Raw genomic sequence first — 22,082 nt, forward strand, 5'->3', positions numbered from 1 at the left:
TATTCAGAGAAAATAAATTCATAGAGGTGGGTGACCAACTGCCAGTGTGCACATTGATGGAATGGCGGGGGCTGGGCCTTTTTATATTTTAGGAGGGCTGGAGATGGCGGTGGGGGTAGGGACGATTCAGATGTGTGTGTTGGCTGTTTTTCAGAGCTGGAGGGGCACGAGGCAGAAAGCTGCCACAAACTCTTTAGATAAGGTCTCTCTCTCTCTCTCTCTCTTTTTTTTTTTTTTAAGATTTATTGTATTTATTTGAAAGACAGAGTTACAGAGAGAGGTAGAGACAGAGAGGTCTTCCATCTGCTGGTTCACTCCCCAGATGGCCACAATGCCCGGAGCTACACTGATCCAAAGCCAGGAGCCAGGAGCTTCTTCTTGGGTGCAGGGGTCCAAGGACTTGGGCCATCCTCTACTGCTTTCCCAGGCCACAGCAGAGAGCTGGATCAGAAGAGGGGCAGCTGGGACTAGAACCAGAGCCCATATGGGATGCCAGCGCCTCAGGCTAGGGCTTTAACCCACTGCGCCTCAGCGCCAGCCCCTGCATAAGGTCTCTCTCTCTCTCTCTCTCTCTTTTTTTTCTTTTCATTTATTTGACAGATAGAGTTAGACAGTGAGAGAAAGAGACAGAGAGAAAGGTCTTCCTTTTGTTGGTTCATCCCCAAAATGGCTGCTACGGCTGGAGCTACGCCAATCCGAAGCCAGGAGCCAGGTTCTTCCTCCTGGTCTCCCATGTGGGTGCAGGGGCCCAAGCACTTGAGCCATCCTCCACTGCACTCCCGGGCCACAGCAGAGAGCTGGACTGGAAAAGGAGCAACCGGGACTAGAACCTGTCACCCATATGGGATGCCCACACCACAGGTGGAGGATTAACCAAGCGAGTCACAGCGCCGGCCTCTAGATAAGGTATCTTGAAAACAGATCTTAGTAAAAAATAAAAATGGGGGCTGGTGCCGCGGCTCACTAGGCTAATCCTCCGCCTTGCGGCGCCGGCACACCGGGTTCTAGTCCCGGTCGGGGCGCCGGATTCTGTCCTGGTTGCCCCTCTTCCAGGCCAGCTCTCTGCTATGGCCTGGAAGTGCAGTGGAGGATGGCCCAGGTACTTGGGCCCTGCACCCCATGAGAGACCAGGAGAAGCACCTGGCTCCTGGCTTCCGATCAGCGCGATGCGCCAGCCGCAGCGGCCACTGGAGGGTGAACCAACGGCAAAAGGAAGACCTTTCTCTCTGTCTCTCTGTCTCTGTCTCTCTCTCTCTCTCTCTCTCTCTCTCTCTCTCACTGTTCACTCTGCCTGTCAAAAAATAAAATGAAAAAATGGGAATAGGAGAGGGAGGAGGAAGAGGGGTGGGAGGGTGGGTACAGTGGAAAGAATCACTATATTCCTTAAGTTGTATTTATGAAATTTGTATTCCTTAAATAAAAGATTTCTGGAGGAAAAAGGAAAAGAAAACACAGGTCTCAGTGGCTTGGCCCCATTGCTCAAATCAGTCAGGGCACAGTTTCATAAGAATTAATGCTGAGGTGGGTGTTTGGCTAGCAGTTAAGACATCAGCTGAGATGCCCACACCTGTAGGAATAGGGGGATATAGGCAGGGACAGGCAGGCTCCTGGAAGATGTCAAACTCACCACTTCTTCTACCTCATTTCTCGAGCCTGCTAGGACCTGACCAATCACACCCCTTCTGCACTCACGAACAGCTGGACCCTGCCTTCCGGGCTTGTGGAGGGACCCCAGCCTAATCAATGATGGCCCTACACACTGTGTCCTGACAGCCACACCACGTGACGTAGATAGAAGGGAAGTTAGATCACCTGTTAAAGACCAAGGGATCCAGTTCCCCAGTGCAAATCCAGCCCTGGGGTCCCCCTCGGTGTCTTACTACCAGCGTTCTCCCGATTTGCTTTGTTCTTGTGTTCACCTAATAAAGTACTCTCACTCTGCAACCAGACAGTTTCCTTGTTTCTACCCTGGAAGAAGTCAAGAACCACGTAGCATTCACCTGCCTTTACACACCCATGTCAGAGGGCCTGGGTTTGATGCCCACTTCCGGCTCCTGACTCCAGCTTCCTGCTAATGCATGCCGTGTGTGGCAGTAGTGATGACTCAAGTAGTTGGGTCCCTGCCCCCTATGTGAGACCTGGTTGAGTTCCTGGTTTATCCCTAATGAGGCCCTGATGCAGGCATTTGGAGAGTGGGCCAGTGGCTGGGAGTTTTCCCTCTCTCTCAAAAATAAATAAATAAATAAATAAAAATTAAAAAAATAAATAAAAAATAAATGCAGGGTTCTGAACTTAAATAAATATCTCCTCTCTCTCTCTCTCTCTCTCTCTCTCACACACACACACACACACACAACTTTATTAAGGGAGGGATGTAGAAATCCCACAGAATCTATTTGGGTGAGAACTTCTGGATTTTAGTTGTAGGTGCATAGGAGTCTAAGATTTCTGTTGCTGCTAAAAACCTCAGGTTACTTTATAGAAAATCAGTACTGAGATTCAGGCATGTGGTACAGCTCTGACCAAACCACAGTGGGTCAAACCACACTCAAGTGTCACATCTTAGCAGAGTCTATGAGGGTAGACCAGAAGCCAGGACGATGCACGCACTGAGAATCATTGAGGCCTGAGGAATGCGTGTAGGACCTGGTGTTTTTCACCCCAGAGGACAAAAAGGCCCTCAGAATGCTGCGTTTCACGCACACAGCAAATGTTTCTGGAATGCCTACCAAGGGTCAGGTAGCTACTGGGTGTCACCAGGGCTATCAACAAGTCTCCCCTTCAAAGCGTTGGCGGTGGATAGGGTATGCTCAGCCCTCATCCTTGTTCATGGAGACAGACCCATCCCCCAGCTGCTGGGAGTATCAGCTGTGCTCAAATCCCGTCCGTCACTGGGATGGCCACACCAGAGGTTACGCTTCCTCCCAGGGTGTGGCCTGATGCAGGGAAAGAAAGGCCTGCCTTGCCACCATCTGGGACGATTCCAAGGGCCCTCCCAGCTCCAGGACTTCTCAAGGGGCCAGACGAGGCCTTATAGACAACCACAATGCACATGGAACTAGCTTCTCCCTCTGCCAACACCACCAGTCTCATTTTCTTACAGGGATGTCTCCTATCAGAGTGTGGCTGCTTAGGGAGGACATAGAGGAGCAAGAAGTCCCCACAATGGGGCCAATACTGTGGCGCAGCGGGTTAAAGCCCCAACCTGCAGCTCTGGCATCCCATATGGGCACAGGTTCAAGTCCTGGCTATTCCACTTGCAATCCAGCTCTCTGCTATGGCCTGGGAAAGCAGCAGAAGATGGCCCAAGTGCTTGGGCCCCTGCACCCAGGTGGGAGACCCAGAGGAAACTCCCGGCTCCTGGCTTTGGATTGGCCCAGCTTCAGCCATTGTAGACATTTGGGGAGTGAACCATCAGATGAAAGACCCTTCACTGTCTGTCTCTCCCTCTCTCTATCTGTAACTCTGCCTCTCAAATAAGTAAATCTTAAAAAAGAAAGGAAGAGAGAGAGAGAGAAAGAGAGAGAGAGAGAGAAAGAGAGAGAGAGAAAGAAAGAAAGGAAGGAAGAAAGAAAGAAAAGGGATTAGTTAGAGGTTGGCTTTGGAGGCTGGGACCTTCAAGAGTGTGGCACCTGGTGAGGACCTTCCTGCTCTGCCATAACACAGCACAGAGCACACTTGCTTGCTCCTCTCCCTTCCCTTCTTATAAGGCCACAAACACCATCATGGAGCCCCACCCTCATGACCTCCTCCACGCCCAGCTGCCTGGTGAAGGCCCTACCCCCATTCACATTGTAACTTTAGGGATTCAGTTTCCAACACAGGCCCTCTTGGTGACATTCAGATCACAGCAGGAGTCAAGGGTGCTGAAATGGAGCCCAATAGGAGGTGGAGGAGTGAGCAGAAAAGATTTTTAATGGCCCACTGATGTGGAAGAAGGACCCAAACACTTTGTTAGGAGCCCAAGGCTGCTCTTACTGGGCTCCCGGGGGCGGAGCTCTGCTCCCCTCTGCCCCTCCCAGCCTCCTGGGTCCCTGCCCAGAGCCTGCATAGACAGGACCCCTCGTCTTCAACTGTTGGACACCACTAGCCCAATAGCGAGATCCAGGACAAGGAGAAAGGACTCGACGTTCGGGATTCAGTTTTCTGCTTGCAACCTCCACCCCATCCAGAGGGAGGCTGAGCTCAGAGATTAAAAACTCATTCCCTTACAGGAAATGAAGAACTGTTGCCAGGACCGCCCGGTGGAGAAAATACGAACAAGATGCCTCGTGCCTCTGAGCAACTCCCAACTCTTAGTGCCTCAAGGGAAAGCAGGAAGATGGGCCACCATCCCAGGCACTCCCATGTTTGTTCTCGCTCCGCTGCGCCTCCAGGGTGTGGGAAGTCCCTGGCTGCCAGGGCCTCCCTGGCTCCCATGCTTCTAAGTCTCCCCCCACCCCCATCAAAGGGGCAGAGAGGCAGGGGAGTGACATGGGAAGGACACTGGCAATCAACCAACCGTGTGACCTGGGGAGAGGCTGCTCTCCTGCCTGGGCTTTGGTTTCCTTATCTGTGCAATGAGACTGTTGGGCTCTGGACGTCTAGGATTTCTCCCACTGACTTCTGATGTGTGAATAAGGAAATGGAAATATTTGCCAAGATGACCAGAATCTCATAGCCCAACAACAGATCTCTAATCCAAGAGAAACTCTTCCTCCTCGTGCAGTGGAGAACTCAGAGAAACCAAAGCCACTTTGGTGTTTACCCCAGACTCTGGGCCAAGGCGAAAGCTGATGAAAGTTTGAGACTGAGAAAGCAGAGTTTTTCCCCGCAGGTTCAGGGGCTACCTTGGGTCATTGCCCACTGGGATTCTCTTGCCCACACTCCTCACCCTGTATTCCTAGGCCCTCAAAGGCACAGCACCGCCTTCACCCTTTACGCCAGATAAACTACTCTGGCAGTTTAGAGGCCCTTGATGGTATTTGGTGATCCTTCATCAGCCCCAGATTTATTTTATTTATTTGAAAAGCAGAGTTACAGAGAGAGGTAGAGACAGAGAGAGAGAGGGGTCTTCCATCCCCTGGTTTACTCCCCAGATGGCCGCAAGGGCCAGAGCTGAGCTGGGTGCAGGGGCCCACGCACTTGGGCAATCCTCTGCTGCTTTCCCAGGCCACAGCAGAGAGCTGGATCAGAAATGGAGCAGCTGGGACTTGAACCTGCACCCATATGAGATGCCAGCACTGTAGACTGGGGCTTTAACCCACTGTGCCACAGCACTGGCCCAGTAACTTTGGGTAACTACTAACTGCAGAGCTACGTACCAGAGACTGTGGGGCTAGCAGAGAATGTGAAACCACACCAACTGTGTAGGGGCATAGGGAACCATGGGATGGGGGAGGGTTCTCTCACCCTTTACCATACTCAGGGCCAATGGTCAATTCCCAAGTGTTGCTCCCTCGGCTAGGGCCACCCAGGTGACCACGGTTTTCAGGATGGACAAGGCTCTCTCAGGCAGCTGTTCCTAAACCAGGACATATACATCTTCAGATGACACTTGGCAGCCACGAGAGCTGCTGACACAGGGTGTGTTGGCCAAAGTCATATGCCAAACAAATGAAGTTGTTCCCCTACCTCACGCCATACACAAAAAGTAACTCAACATGGGTCAATTCTTTTTCAATCTGAAAAGCAGAGAGATAGAGAACAGAGAAAGAGAGAGATCTCACCCACTGATTCAGTCCTCAAATGCTTACAATAGCTTAGGGGCTGGTGCAAGCTGAATTGAGGAACTAGCATTCAGGCCAGGTCTCCCACATGGGTGGCAAGGACTTAACTATTTGAATCATCACCTGTTGCTTCGCAAGGTGTGGGTTAGCAGGAAGCAAGACCCAGAAGACCCAAATGTAACAGCCAAAACCACAAAAACTCTTTGAAGAAAACATATGTATAAGCTTTGTGCTCTTGCATTAAATGATATTTTCTTAGATATGACACTGAAGGCACAAGCAAATGGAAAAAGAGATAAACTGAACATCACCAAAATTCAAAGTCCGATGTTTCAAAGAACACCATCAAGAACATGAAAATGCAGCCTACAAATGGGAGAAAATCTTTGCAAATTATATGTCTGTCTGATAAGGCAGTTGTGTCTAGATACTGAGCTCTTACAATTCAATAAGAAAAGGCAAGCAATCCAATTTTATAATGAGCAAAGAACGAAAATAGACATTTTTCCAATGAGGCGATACAAATGCTCAATAAACACATGAAAAGGAACTCAACATTATTGGCAATCACGGAAATTCAAGTCAAAACCACAGAGTAGCACTTCACACTCACTAGGATGTCAACAATTTTTTAAAAATACTATTAACCTTTGGTCATTTTTATGACTGTGTTTTCCCTCTCTTCTATTTATTTATTTATTTAAAAGGCAAAGCATCTGAGAGAGGGGAAGAGATTACAGAGATAGAGATAGTGATAGAGATGGATAAAGAGGGATCCGGTGCTGTGGCATAGTGGGTAAAGCTGCCACCTGCAGTGCCTGCATCCCATGTGGGCACTGGTTCAAGTCCTGGCTGCTCCTCTTCTGATTCAGCTCTCTGCAATGGCCTGGGAAAGCCAGGGAAGATGGTCCAAGTTCTTGGGCCTCTGCACCCGCATGGGAGACCCGGAAGAAGCTCCTGGCTCCTGGCTTCAGATCAGTGCAGCTCTGGCCGTTGCAGCCATCTGGTGAGTGAACCAGCAGATAGAAGACTTCTCTCTCATTCTGCCTCTCCTTATCTCTCTCTCTCTCTGTGAAACTCTGCCTTTCAAATAAATAGATAAATAAATATTTTTTAAAAATAGTTGAAAAAAAAAAAAAAACAAAATAAATGGATAAAGAGAGATCTTCCATCTGCTGGTTCACTCCCTCAATGGCCACAACAGACAGGGCTGGGCAAGCCTAAAGCCAGGAGTCAGGAACTCCATCCTGGTCTCCCATATGGGTAGGAGGGGCCCAACCACTTGAGCCATCTTCTGCTGCCCTCCCCCCGCCCAGGCACATTAGCAGGAAGTCGGATTGGAAGCAAAGCAGCGGGGATTTGACCTGGCACTGAGATATGGGATGCCAGCATTGCCAGTGGTGGCTTTTCCCACTGCACAATACCTGCCACATGTCAAGGGCTTTAAAAAAGACAAATAATAACCAGTATTGATGAGGATGTGGAGAAGTTAGAACCTCACAAACTGCTGGCAGGAAGATAAAGTGATGCGGCCTTTTTGGGAAACAGCCTGGCAGTTTCTCAAAGGCAAAGCATGAGGTTCACATTTTACCCAGCAAGTTTCCATTTTGACACACACCCGAGAGAAATGACAGTGGGTGTCCACACGAAACCTTGTGTTATGAATGTCCAAAGAAGCACTACTCATTCAACCCCAAAAATAGAAACAAACCAAGTGTCCACCAACTAATAAATGAATAAACAAAACTGTGTGTGTTTGTCCCATGGAGTATGGCTTCACAGCAAAGAAATGAGTACTGACAGATGCTGCAGCATGCGTGAGCCTGCAGCACTTGCAAGTGAGGGAAGCCAGTCAAACAGGACCACATACACCGTGATTCCATTCACAAAATATGCCCAGAATAGGCAAAAGAAGCAGACAGACAGACAGACAACCAGTAACTTCCTGGTGTCTAGGACTGGAGGGAGTGAGGGGTCTGGGCAGGGTAGCTAAGCCCAGGGTTTTTGGGGGGAGTTGCTGAAAATGTTTTAAAGTTCACTGTGGTGATGGCTGCACAATCTTGTGAATGTGCTGAAAACCACTAAATGTACACTTTAAATGGGTGAATTGCAGGGTATTGCGACTTCTTCATAAAGCTGGGAGCCGGGAGATTTCGTAGCCTGAGATAGCAACGTTGCAAAAGAGTCCCTGGGGGCGTACTGAGATGCCCTGCGGCTTCCCTGGGATTCTCCACAGAGTCCACGTCATACGCAGGAATCCCTGCCCACAGGCGGACCTGCAGCCCTCACGCTGCAGGTGGGGCGAGCCTCCCTGGCTGCCCGGGCTGCCGGTGTGGGGGTGGTGGGGCCCTGCCCAGCTCCCCGTCAGGGCCTGTTCTAGTTCCCATTTGTTTACTTAATCTTCGCTCAGCTGTGTGGAGTTGGCTTAGCCGCAGCTCACCCGGAACAGCCGCTCTGACCACAGCCCCAGAGCCCCCAGGGCTCCAGCCCTTCCCAGCCTCTCCCCTTCAGGAATGCTCTTCCTTCCACCGATTGCCCCTCCTGGGCCAGTCCCTACCAGCCTTCCCCAGCTACTCCAATGCCTGCGTTGCCATTTGTTTGAAGCATTGACTGGGAGTGGGGACCCCCGTCTCCTAAACTCCAATGTGACTCCAAAGCGGGGGTGACGATAGTCCTGGTGGCCTGCGGACGGCTCAAACCTGTTGTCCTGTCATGATCGTTGAGTGCCACCTTTCCTGGTTTGTACGCCACATGGTTTGTCACCTTACCTGCAGGGACACCACCCATGGTTCCCGGGGAGTGTGCAGTGCCCTGGTTGTCCCCATGGCCATGGCTCCAGGAAGCGGCTCCTCCTCAGCAGGAAAGGACGTGGCCACCACTTGGTGCTCAGGTGGCCTCTGCAAGGGCCTCCGCTCCCATCTGGCTCCTCCGTGATCCCGAGCCAGGCGGCCTCGGGCCTCTGCCCCATGCATGCAATTCCAGTCTCTGTCACCCTCAGTGGCCCCCTCCCCAAGCCCCAAAACGCCCAACCCCTCCGCGCAACATTCTTCCTACCCTCTGGCAGCTCCCGGGCCTCTCTGTTCTTAAGATCACCAACCAGGACTTTCCCACTTTATATCACTGTTGCCTGGCAAAGAGTAGGTGCTTCAGAAGTAATCATTTTTTGATAAGTAATTTTCAACTGAATGAAACCCTGGTGAGATTACGTTAAAGCTACCAAGGACTGCACAAGGCCATGTACCCTGCAGAGCCCAGGCATCTGGGCAGCCAGCTCCTGAGACCACCTTGCCCCTTACCCGCTTCATGGACGCAGGCAGGAAGTCACAGGGCAGAGGGAAGGGGCGTCTCCTGCTGTCCCCAGAGCTGTGCCTGTGTCCAGCCTCATGCCCAAGACCCCTCTGCAGAGCCACATCCATTTCAGCCAAACGTGCTTCTTCTGCTCAAAAGAGAAAGGAAACACTCTTGTTGCATCCAGAGGTGTACCAGCAAGAAGGACCTTACACCGTGTGCTGAGGGTTCTCTGCATTCTGTTCTTTTTGACAGTATTTGCTACCCATTCGGCAAGCATTTATTAAGCACCTCCTAGGTACCAGGCCTGTGCTAGATGTTAGGGATGTGACACAAACAAGACAGATGTCCCTGGCCTCGTGGGGCTGTCTTCAATCCTTGCATCCGACACTGGCTCCCAGGACTCCATTAAAGAATGAGATGGGGCAGACAATTGGCACATTGGTCGGGATTTTGCTGGGGATGCCCACACTGCATGTCAGAGTTCTTGGGGTTGAGTGCTGGCTCCAGTTTCCCGCTAATGGGCACTCTGGGGGCAGCAGGTAATGGCTCAAGTGCTTGTGTCCCTGTCACCCATGTGGGAGACCCAAACTGAGTTCTTGGCTCCTGGCTTTGGCCTGGCCCTGTCCTGGCTGCTGTGAGATTTGAGGAATGAACGAGTGGATGGATTTTAAAACAATAAATTTTTCAAAAGATATTTTTTAAAGATCTTACTTTTATTTTTTTGTAAGACAGAGTTACAGAGACAGAGAGAGAGAGAGAGACAGAGAGGTAGAGGTAGAGGTAGAGAGAGAGAGAGAGAGAGAGGTCTTCCATCCTCTGGTACACTCCCCAAATGGCCACAACAATTGGAGTTGAGCCGGTCCAAAGCCAGGAGCCAGGAGCTTCTTCCAGGTCTTCCACATGGGTGCAGGAGCCCAAGGACTTGGGCCATCCTCTGCTGCTTTCCCAGGTGCATTAGCAGCAAGCTGGATCGGAAGTGGAGCAGCTGGGACTCCAACTGTTGCCCATATGGGATGCTGGCACTGCAAGCTGAAATTTTAATCTGCTGTGCCACAGTGCCAGCCCATAAAAGATACTTTTAAAAAAGAAAGAATGGGACAGTGGTTTCCTGACTTCTGTACACCGGAGATCTCCATGTTAATGGCCACAGGCCAGCACACGAAGTCTGTGGGACAGACTCTGCTGGACCACAGAACTTTCTGGAAGTGGATGGAACCAATTTCAAACGTTAGCCCTGTCTGCCCTTGGGCAAGTTCTTTCCTCCATGGCCTGTATGTGGCGCCACCCATTTGCAGGGTGGAGGCCTCACGGGGTGGTGGTCCTGAGACACCTTGCACGGGGTCTGGCACAGTGGATTTGTGTCTTCAGGCATCTCCAGATTTGCCACCTCTGGTCCCCACCCACTTGTTTTCCAGAACTCCTGGGAGGACAACGTGGGTGCAGCAGCACATTTGCACCCTAGCTCCACGGCTCACCCTGCCCAGCACCCCAGCCCAGCCCTGCCTTTCCCTGGCTGCGGTGGGTCTCCTCAGAGCGGGATGCCTGCTCATAAAGCTCCTGATGAAAGGCAGGATGGACAGGAGGGGTCAGAGTTCACACCAGCTGCTCCGCCTTTGGTTTCATTTACAAGTGGCAGCCTCCTCATTAAATCCAGTCTCCCTCCATCCCCACCCCGCCAGTGCTCACCCCCTCAGCCCTGGGTGGGTGTCAACGCCGGGGCTGGGCTGGAGAACCAAGGGTCCAGAGGTAGACAGGTGACCCTCTTATGATGCCCACCCACACACTCCCTTTGTCGTGTCCATTCCCACAAAACCCGATGCCTTGCATAGAGAATGCCCTCTGGTTTGTTCGAGCCAGGCATTTATTTTTGTAGATTCTTTTTTTTTTTTTTTTTTTTTTTTGACAGGCAGAGTGGACAGCAAGAGAGAGAGACAGAGAGAAAGGTCTTCCTTTGCCGTTGGTTCACCCCCAAATGGCCGCTGCAGCCGGCGTGCTACGGCCGGCGCACCGCGCTGATCTGAAGCCAGGAGCCAGGTGCTTCTTCCTGGTCTCCCATGGGGTGCAGGGCCCAAGGACTTGGGCCATCCTCCACTGCACTCCCTGGCCACAGCAGAGAGCTGGCCTGGAAGAGGGGCAACCAGGACAGAATCCGGCACCCCAACCGGGACTAGAACCCGGTGTGCCGGCGCCACAGGCAGAGATTAGCCTAGTGAGCTGCAGTGCCGGCCTCAAGCCAGGCATTTATAAACGCAGAGCAATGGCATTTTAATAGCCATATGGCACAACTTGTCCTTGGGAATCCGCGCTGCCCCCTCCTGCAGTCCTGAGGCAGGGAAGGCACAGGTTCACAGCAGATCCTGGCAAGACCAGTGCCCTGGGCCCCTCTGACCCTCAGTATTGTCCTCTGTGGATCAATGTGGCTGAGATGATGAGGCAGGATGCGCAACGTGGAAGAGCCTCGCTTAGGGCGCGACGTGCTGCAGGTACTCGGTGATCAGCATCTGCACCAGACGGACCGCGACGACGTCGCGGGACTGGGGGACCCCATTGAAGGACCTGGAGTCCTGCGGAGAGATTGGAGGTGGAGCCTGGAGTAGGGAGACAGACTCCCTACCTGAGGCGGGGCCCAGGGGGACCACGGTGACACAGAGACATGCACATGTGCCCTTGAGGCCTCGAGGGGAAGAGGCTGTCCTGCCTGAGGTCTGGTGACTGCCCTGAGTGGCAAGCCTGGGGAGACGTGAGCTGGGCACAGAGGGCCCCCCCCCGACCTGGAGAAGGAGTCCAGACCCGCGCTGGGGTGCTCTGAGCAGTGAGGATGTCACCAGACTTGGCTCTCCCCTCTTGGCCACAAAAGGGTCCCAGCCTTGAAGCCATACCTTAGGGTCCTCCCAAGGACCTTGGTGGACAGAAAGGCCCACTTGGTCCCTAGTAATCCCTCTGCTCCCCCGCCCTAGGAAAGGCCTGTCCTGCCCCTGGAGACTCAGGACAGGGCTGAGCCCTGCAGGGGGAGGGGCAGACTTGAGTGTTTCTCTCCAGGAGGGGTCCTGGGGATGGCTGGGGGACCAACTCAGTTTGTCTTTGGGTACTGTGGTCATTCGATGGGGCGGGGTAGGGAATCTGGTTAGGCAGTGGAGGGGCCCAGATCCCCCATAATCTTGGTAAGTTAGGGACCACAGCCCTGTTCCCACTGCATTCTGGGGAGGGTGTCCCCAGGCTGGGACAGGTGAGCGAGTGTAGCTTCAGCTCCTGGCCTGCTGTCACAGGATGGGTGGGGGCTCAGCGGGCACCTCTGTCAGCACCCACCGCATCCCACGCATGGGTAGCGGCTCCTACCCGCCTCCCCAAGATGGTCCCTCCCTGGTGAGACAGAGGCTGGGGACAGCGTGGGACTGAAGCTGCCACCCAGAGGAGAGACGGGAAATGAGCGGAAAGGAGGAAGACCAAGCCACGAGGGAGAAACAGAGGAGAGGGGAGAGGCAGAGAGAGACAGCAGGGCAGGGATGAACACCCACGAATGCCAAGACACAGAGACAGAGACAGCGTGGACCAGGGGCAGGGAAGCTTTCCTGCTCCAAGGGTCATTTGGGTATTTGTAGCATCATTCCTCAGATCACACAAAACTATCAACTGAAAAAGCCTGCTATGGGTTTATTGAATTTCATGTTCTGCCTGCAGTTGCCTTGGTTTCATGGGCTTTGTGTGGCCCAGGGGCGTAGACAGAGATGCTGTAGCCCATCACGCTTTGGAGCTTGGCCCTGTGATGAGAATTCTTGCCCTCCACCGGCCTGGGTTCAGGAGTGAGAAATGTGCTGCCCCTCTCAGCTGGAACCCTGGAGGCCGCGCCAAGCCATCCCCATCCTCTCTGAGGTTCCGGGTGCAGACCCTGACCTCCAGGCCAAGCCAGCCGGGATGCCCGGGGAGAGTGTTGGTGGGGTGCCAGGCACGAGGAGACCCTGAGGAGTACCCTGAGGCCTGCCAGCCAAACGGACCCTCCCTGCCTCCTACCAGGCCTGCCTGGGACACAAGCAGGTGGGGTTGGGGCGCAGCACAAGAGGAGCCAGAGAGAAGGAGTTTCTGGGAGCTCCGGTGTTGAGAGATGGCTTCCCTGACTGCCTGGGAGCTGCCCTTCAGCAGCCAGCCCAGGGCGTTATCTGGAGTCCTGCAGGTCTAACCGCCCTGGGCGCTCCTGTCCATGCGCTCAGCATGCAGTCTCCCTTGCCTGTCCTGAGCGCTGTCCCTCCTGCCCCAGCCTCTGTGCCGTGGCAACACCAAAGCACCTGCAGGAGCACCTGTGAGCCACGCTGCTCTCGCGCCTGGACAGCCCCTCCCTGCCCTCCGCCTGGAAAACGTGTAGGCATCCTTCGAGCCTCCCTCCACCCCCAGGTTAAACTGCACTTTCTTAGGGGTCTCCCCGCACCCTGGATACATCCCCTATGCACCTACAACACGAACTTGCTTGCCAGCTAGTCCAGGCTGTCCACCACGGCCCAGCACAGAGCCTGAGTCCTTGAGTGTAGGAGGAATCGGAAGGGGGGGGGTGTGAACGAATAAGATGTGGCCATGACCACAAGGCACGCCTCACCTGACTGGCTCCCTGCTTCATGTTCCTCTCCCAGGTGGCAAGCCCCTGGGAGCAGCAAGCCCTATCCTCTGCTGCTCCTGTCTTGCCCTGGTTTCAGATGACATCAGGTATGATGGACACTTACTGACCGGAAGAGGGGTTCCAGCCTGCTGGGGCCCAAGGGACCCACCTGGATTCTCCAGGCCTTTTCCAGACACCAAAGAAGGTCTGAGGTCCACACAAAGCTTCACTTTGTCCTAAGGGCTATAGAGTCAGAGCAGTGTCCCCACCCCGTCAACAGCACCGCGACTTTGGCCTGGAGCCCATTCAGGTTGATTTTAGGAGGAGGCAGAGGGAAGGGGGCAGAACTGGAGCTGGTGATGGAAGGGCCTGTGCTCTGGGAGCTAATGAGGCAATTAGGGGAGGCAGGGAGAGCTGCGGATGTGGGCTTCACCGCCGAGATAGGGCTTGCGTTGCTGCTAATAAGGCAGCTGGCTAGGGGTGAGGCTGCGTGCTGCTGGCACAGCCACACCTGGCCCCACGCTGCTGCAGTCCCTGGCCTAATGGTCTGGGAATGAGCTGGGCTGGGGTCCAGGTAGGGCTCTGCTTGATTAGGGTGGTGAGGCTAGGAGGTCCACGGAGGCCCCGGGATGGGGAAGGCCAGGTTCTCCGTGACTTTTCTTCCTCTCTTGTTGGGGTCTAGCTGGAGAGGGCAGGCACCCCCCAGTGCTGAGATATTCACTGTTGGGGCTGGCGCTGTGGTGCTGTGCTGGTGCGGCATCCTATATAGGTGCTGGTCCATGTCCCAGCTGCTCCTCTTCCAATCCAGCTCCCTGCTTATAGGGAAAACAAGCGGAAGATGGCCCAAGTGCTTGGGCCCCTGCACCCACGTGGGAGACCCGGAAGAAGCTCCTGGGTCTTGGCTTCGGATCAGCCCAGCTCCACTGGGGAGTGAACCAAAGGATGAAAGATCTTTCTCCTGCTTTCTTCCTCTCTGTCTGTAACTCTGCCGATCAAATAAATACATAAATTTAAAGATATTCACCATCCCCTGTGTCACCGTGAAGTTCGCTCCTTGTCCTCTCTGCCCACAACTGGAAGAGGACTCTGGAATCCCCTCCACGATGAGCTTTCTGGAGACACTGAGGCCTGGCCCTGAGCAGGTGGCAGCGGTGAGGGCCGGCGTATGCAGTGCACAGTCGGGGTATGGCGCTAGGCTCCCAGTCGCAGAAAGTCCAAGTGGGGAGGCAGGACAGGGACAGAGCCCCTCTTTTCTCGGACAGGAAGCAGTCGGGGACCAGCACTGATCAGGTGCACAAAGGTAGTTGTGTTCCCAGTGCCCCTCCCCCAGTGGGCCCGGACCCCCGCTCTCTTTCCCAGGCATCCAGAGCTGCCTGCCTTTTCAGGATGTCTGGGACAGGATACCGGCACTGACAGCTCTTGTCACAGCCCCCAGGCCTCATTCATGCTGGGGAGGCGAGGACAGCTTAATTCCCTGCCTCAACGCAGGGCTGCCTGCCAGATAGAGTGTGGGGCACACTGCCCCTCCCTCCCCAGGAGGTGGGCGCCGGGAACAAAGCCTCTGGTGTCCCCTCTGCCCTCCCTCCTACTCTGATCTCCCCTTCCCATCTCCCTGTGCCAAATAGCAGGCACTGATGGCAGCTAAATTGCCCAGGGATGAGTGACACTGGGTGCTTCAGAGGACGAGAAAGAAAGAGCTTTTGCCGTGGCAACCCCAGCCCTCCCCTCCCCCTTCCACCCCATTTGGGTCAGGGAAAGCAATTGCTGTCAGATCTAGGGGGCAGGTCGGGGGAGGGGGCAGCTTAGCTCCAGTATCGTGGGCTTCTGGCCCCAGACCAGAAACCAAAGAGCTCTGGCTTCAAATCACCCCCAACTCCTCAGAGACCCTGAGACCACTCAGGGCAGCAGTGGGTGATGCTGCCTGCTCCCTGGCATTTTCCCACTTCCTGGCCGTGACCTTGGCCAGGGGTTTGCCGTGCCCTCCCCTGCCCAGGTCCTCAGTCTCCAGCCAGCTCTCTGCAGGCAATGCCGTTTGGGGAACACCTGCATCCCCTCTGTCCTCAAGGCCATTTCCTAAGCTACCTGGGGGTTCCTCACATTCTCTTCCCAAGGCTGGAATGGCCCATGTGTGACCTGATGACTCCCAGGTCAAGGTCTCCACACACATACCTGGCTTGGAGCTCTGGTCTCGATGCACAGCACACAGCAGGACAGCTGATCCCCTTTCCCTCGTGTTTCCTACTTGCCCCAAAACTGTAGTCCTAGTGGCATCCTTAAGGGCTGTTCTGCATTCCCCTCGGGACTCTGGAAAAGCAGACCAATGAGGGGAACCTTGCAAGCTGTCTCCTCTCCAGAAAACGCAGGAGAAATCTAAGTGCTTCTCCAGTTGGTGGCGCCAGTATGCAGTGGGCAGGAGCCTCAGCCTCCTCACCGCCTGGCTCTGCCCTGAGCCAATCTGCCCGCCTGGATCTGGCCTCTTGGAAAAGCCTCCTGTGTGAAGCTGTGTGGGGATTTGAATGAGGCCACTGGGAAACTGCTCAACCTGCTTGCCCTTGTCACGTGCTCGCCCCACCAGTACTGGGCCGTGTGCATCGCGGGCTAAATTGTGGCCCCCACATTCTTATGTTCAACTCCAGATCCCCAGCACCTCAGAATGTGACTTTTCTTCAGAGGCCGGACAGTGGATAAAGCCACCACCTGTGATGCCGGCATCCCGTGTGGCGCCAGGTCGAGTCTAGGCGGCTCTTCTTTCTGATCCAGCTCCCTATGAATGTGCCTGGAAAGCAGTGGAAGATGGCCCAAGTCCCTGGGCCCCTGTACCCACATGGAAGACTCGAATGAAGCTCCCAGATCCTGGCTTTGCCCTAGCCCAGCTCTGGCTATTGTAGCCATTTGGGGAGTGACTCAGCTGATGGAGATCTCTTACTCTCTATTTCTGACTTTCAAATAAATAAATTTTCTTAAAAAATTTTAAAGATTTATTTACTTATTTATTTGAAAGGCAGAACTATAGATAGGCAGAGGTGGAGGCACAGAGAGAGGTCTCTCATCCACTGGTTCACCCCCCAATTGGCTGCGATGGCCAGAGCTGCGCCTGTCTGAAACTAGGAGACAGGAGCTTCCTCCAGGTCTCCCACATGGGTGCAGGGGCCCAAGGACTTGGGTCATCTTCTACTGCTTTCCCAGGCTACAGCAGAGAGCTGGATCTGATGTGGAGCAGCCTGGACTTGAACCAGTGCCCAAATGGGATGCTGGCACTGCAGATAGTGGCTTTACCCGCTACGCCACAGTGCCGGCCTTGATTCAATCTGATTGGAGTCTTTATAAGAGGGCTTCTAGCCGGCGCCGCGGCTCACTAGGCTAATCCTCCGCCTTGCGGCGCCGGCACACCGGGTTCTAGTCCCGGTCGGGGCTCCAGATTCTGTCCCAGTTGCCCCTCTTCCAGGCCAGCTCTCTGCTGTGGCCAGGGAGTGCAGTGGAGGATGGCCCGAGTACTTGGGCCCTGCACCCCATGGGAGATCAGGATAAGTACCTGGCTCCTGCCATTGGATCAGCGCAGTGATCCACATAGCTGCTCCACATAGCTCTCTGCTATGTCCTGGGAAAGCAGTGAAAGATGGGCCAACTCCTTGGGCCCCTGCGCCCATGTGGGAGACCCGGAAGAAGCTTCTGGCTCTTGGCTTCAGATTGGCGCAGCTGCGGCCGTTGAGGCCCATTGGGGAGTGAACCAGCAGATGGAAGACTTCTCTCTGTCTCTCTGTCTCTGCCTCTCTTCTCTCTGTGTAACTGACTTTCAAATAAAAATAGGCCAGCGCCGCGGCTCAATAGGCTAATCCTCCACCTAGCGGCGCTGGCACACCGGGTTCTAGTCCCGGTCGGGGCACCGGATTCTGTCCCGGTTGCCCCTCTTCCAGGCCAGCTCTCTGCTGTGGCCCAGGAAGGCAGTGGAGGATGGCCCAAGTCCTTGGGCCCTGCACCCCATGGGAGACCAGGAGAAGCACCTGGCTTCTGCCATCGGATCAGCGCGGTGCGCTGGCCGCAGCACGCCAGCTGTGGCGGCCATTGGAGGGTGAACCAATGGCAAAAAGGAGGACCTTTCTCTCTGTCTCTCTCTCTCACTGTCCACTCTGCCTGTCAAAAAAAAATCTTTAAAAATAAATAAATAAAAGGACCCCCCAAACTCCTCTAATTCTTTTTTTTAATATTTTATTTATTTATTTGACAGAGTTATAGACAGAGAGAGAAACACCAATCTTTCCATCAACACTGGCTACGCCTTTGTGCTTGGGGCTGCTGCCCGCCCTGGTTGGGATCTGAGCTGGGGAGACTGGAAAGAGGACACCTGGGACTTCTTTGTTGGCCTCTAAGACACCTGGGCCACTGGAGCAATGCAGGTGCATTGCACAGCCAAAGTTGGACACACGTGGGTCCAAAGCTGGTTCTGCCAAGTTCAGCTGTGACCTCAGGACGTCAGCTGGGCCCTCTGGGCTCCTTGCTCCTCATCTGTAAAAGGGAAGTGAGAATTAGAAGGACCCGTATGTTTCTCACTGCAGTGCTACCGGGAGCTTTAAGTAAACAAATACATGGAAGAGGTTCCGCGTGGCAGCAGCCGCTGAATGCTAAACAGACTATCGCTGCTGCTAGATTCCCGGGTCTCCTGCAGGAGGCAGGAGAGGAAGAGCTAGTGCTGGCCGTGGGCTCAGCCCCTCCAAGCCCTCTGCCTTCTTCCCCGGCTGACTTTTCTTCCCTAGGCCAGAGAAGGAGGAGGACAGGGGGAAATCTGGTTTATAACTCCAGAAAATAACCCAAGGAAACTTCTGGAAAATTCTGTAACTCTAGACAGGAAAAAGGCCAGACTCCCCAACTGGGCCAGGATGAACTGGCAGCCTTTCAGGCCTGGCTTGGAGGGACCGTGTGTGTGTGTGTGTGTGTGTGTGTGTGTGAGAGAGAGAGAGAGAGAGAGAGAGAGAGAGAGAGGAGATTCAGGGCCTGCAGGGAGCTCAGGCAGCCATGGTGCTCTCCTCCCCATCTGTCCTCCATCTCCCAGCCTCTCTGTTCCTCTCATCTCCTCTCCAGTGAGGCTGGGAGCCCTCAGTGGTTGGAAGTTCCTTGTAGCTGCAGGTGTGTGAGGCCAACTTGGCAGCTGCCCATGAGAAGCAGGGTGGAAGGGTCCCTGCACCTAACTGAGGTAGAGTGCTGTGGCCTCCAGGGCCCCCCCTGATTTCTACGGGGGGCATTCTCCTGTCTGGCTCTGAGAAGTGGGTATCTCATGCATGAGCTCATGACCACCCGTCCCCTAAGACCCCCACCAATGAAGTGGGCAGAGGGGCTGGCCACCATGAACCCCTCAGGACGCTGGCTGGAGCCCAAAGCATCCTCCTGGGGCAGCCGCAGGGGCCAAGGGTGGAAGGGAACGATCCCAGAGTGTGGAGAGATGAAAGGGGTCAGGGAGCCGAGCTGGCGTCTTCCCGGAAGCCTGCGAGGGCAGAGGAGATTGTGTCCGGCGGCCCTCGCCCTGGCCCTCACCTCCTGCTCCCTCTTTGACCTCTTGGTCCACATCAAAGTGGGGACCCCTCCTCTGGCTCCAGTCCCTAAATGGGCCCGAGTCATCATTCCTGCTCCGCGGAGCTGCTGACGGACAGCCGGTAATAGCTCCCAGAGCAGCGAAAGCAATGCTGTCCCGGCTGCCCCCTCTCCTGCGCCCATCCTAGCAGCCGGCTCCCCCGGGACAGTCTGGCTAGCGTGTACTGGGGAAAAGCGGTGGAAAGGCAGCTCCGACACTGGGGTTGCGGGAGGTAGGTGGTGCGCGGAGTTGCGGGGCGCTAGGACTCTGGAATCCACGTCAGGCAGGCCGTGGGAGCCAGAGAAGATCCCAGCCGGGACAGCATCCCTCTCGATGCTCTGGGAGCTATTACCGGCTGTCCATCAGCAGCTCCGCGGAGACACGGCGTGAGGCCTGCCCTGGCAGAGCTTCTCACCCAAGAGCAAGGAAGGAGGCAGGGAAGGGCCTCAGCTAACATGTCGCACAGCCTTCCAAATGCTCGTCCTGATTTCCCCTCCACTATTTAGTAAATAGGGATGTGTCTGTCTGTTTTTATTTAGTCAAAAATAAAACTTAGTCATACATAGTAAGTGTGTTTAGTCACACATAGCAATCAGCCCGTGCCTCTGACCCATAAAGAGAAAGCAGCTTTTTCTATACTGGGCCAAAAGTGAGGCAGCCGGGAGCAGGCTCTCAGCTTTCGATGAGTGCTGCAATGTGGGGTGGGCGAATGCGTGCCCCTGTTGGGCTTTTGACACTTGCAGATTGCTTGCTTATACGCTCCACAGTTTAATAATAAACGTGCACTGCTTTCTAATCGATTGTATGTAAATCAAGTTCTAGTTCAAGTTCACTCATGGAGCCCCAGACGTGACCCCACCCCACTTCACTCCTCCACCAGAGGACAGAAAAATCCAGGTTCAAGAGAGCCAAAAACGTAGGAGACCGAGATTTACAATGCCAGAGAAGCCAAAGTCAGGGTTATCGGGAGGTTAGAGAAAGACAGAGAACAGCTCTTGTGGAGGGTATTTGATTAAATCCTATAGCCACTTTTTGAACTAGGTTGGGCAGGAGAGGGACAAAAATCTGAGCCAGTGCTGCTCTCTGGTGGCAGAAACAGAAAATACATGTCACTGTGTTCGCATTAACACTGCAGCAAAAGTCTAACAACAAAACTGTAACCCACGAAATTGTTGTATTCAACCCACCTAGGAACTTAGAAATCTGCCCAAACAATTCCACACGTAAAACAATAATATTTTCATGAGATGGTTCTTGGAATGACTGGCCACTCACATGGACACCTTCCTTGTACTATACATAGAAGTTAATTCTTTTTTTTTCTTCTATTTTTTTTTTTTTTTGACAGGCAGAGTGGACAGTGAGAGAGAGAGAGAGAGAGAGAGAGAGAGAAAGGTCTTCCTTTTGCCGTTGGTTCACCCTCCAATGGCCGCTGCAGCTGGCTCATCGCGCTGATCCGAAGCCAGGAGCCAGGTGCTTCTCCTGGTCTCCCGTGGGGTGCAGGGCCCAAGGACTTGGGCCATCCTCCACTGCACTCCTGGGCCACAGCAGAGAGCTGGCCTGGAAGAGGGGCAACCGGGACAGAATCCGGTGCCCCGACCGGGACTAGAACCCGGTGTGCCGGCGCCGCAAGGCGGAGGATTAGCCTAGTGAGCCGCGGCGCCGGCCAGAAGTTAATTCTAAGGGACTATACACCTAATAGAATGAAATCAGAAAACTCATTTTAAAATGCTTATCACGGCTGGCGCCGCGGCTCAGTAGGCTAATCCTCTGCCTGCAGCGCCAGAACCCTGGGTTCTAGTCTTGGTTGGGGCGCCGGATTCTGTCCTGGTTGCTCCTCTTCCAGTCCAGCTCTCTGCTGTGGCCTGGGAAGGCAGTGGAGGATGGCCCAATGCTTGGGCCCTGCACCTGCATGGGAGACCAGGAGGAAGCACCTGGCTCCTGGCTTCGGATTGGCTCAGCGTTGGTCGTAGCGGCCATTTGAGGGGTGAACCAATGGAAGGAAGACCCTTCTCTCTGTCTCTCTCTCTCTCTCACTGTCTAATTCTGCCTGTCCAAAAAAAAAAAAAAAATCCTTATCACTTCATTTTAAAATCTTATTTACTTATTTTATGTATTATTTATTTGAAAGAGAGAGAGAGATCATCCAGTTGCTGGTTCACTCCCTAAATGAGCCTCAGTGCCTGCCCCTAGAAAATGCTTAAAAGAAAATATGAGTAAATCTCCATGATCTGGGGTTGGGCAATGGTTTCTTACATGTGACAGCAAAAGCACAAGCAACAAGGAAAATAAATTGGACTATACTGAAATAAAAAAACTTTCGTGGTGGAAATGGTAGCATCAAGAAAGTGAGGACAACCTACAGAAAGGGAAGAAACAATAGCAACTAATGCATCTGGTACATGACTGGTATCCAGAATGTATAAAGAGCTCTTATAACTTAGTAAAAGCACCAGTAACCCAATCTCAATGTAGGCAAAGTATGTGAATAGACAATTCTCCAAACAACACACAGAAATGGCCAATAAACACCCACAAAGATGATCAATATCACTAACCATCAGCAAAATGCAAATCAAAACCACAATGATAATCCATTTCACATGCACTGGATAGCTATGGTCAGAAAGGCCAAAATAGGAATGCTCACACACTGCCTGCAACACCCAGGGCTAGGCCAGAAAGAAGCCAGGAGCCAGGAACTCCATCTGGGTCTCCCACGTGGGTGGCAGGGACCCAAGTCCTTGGATCATGATCTGCGGCCTCGCAGGTGCATTAGCAGGAAGCTGGGAACGAAGCTGAAGCAGGGCTCCATCCCAGGCACTCCGACACGGGTCCCTTTCTTGGCTCTTGTGAATAGTGCGGTAATGTGCACGGGAGTGCAGCTGTCTCTCTACTATGCCGACTTCATTTCCTTCAGATGCATACACAGAAG

The 22,082-nt window shown here is 53.7% G+C and overlaps 1 long non-coding RNA gene across 1 annotated transcript; it reads right to left on the reverse strand.

Moving 5' to 3' along the window:
• Positions 1 to 10,842: 10,842 nt before the first annotated feature.
• LOC149128593 (uncharacterized) lies at positions 10,843 to 15,890 on the reverse strand. Its single transcript, XR_016235806.1, has 2 exons — positions 15,754 to 15,890; positions 10,843 to 11,563 (listed from the first exon to the last, which is right to left on the reverse strand). It is a non-coding gene; the product is annotated as an uncharacterized LOC149128593 (long non-coding RNA).
• Positions 15,891 to 22,082: the final 6,192 nt, after the last annotated feature.

This window comes from Oryctolagus cuniculus, chromosome 1 (assembly GCF_051225735.1).
Source record: "Oryctolagus cuniculus isolate XC-2025 breed Fujian yellow rabbit chromosome 1, ASM5122573v1, whole genome shotgun sequence".
NCBI lineage: Eukaryota > Metazoa > Chordata > Mammalia > Lagomorpha > Leporidae > Oryctolagus > Oryctolagus cuniculus.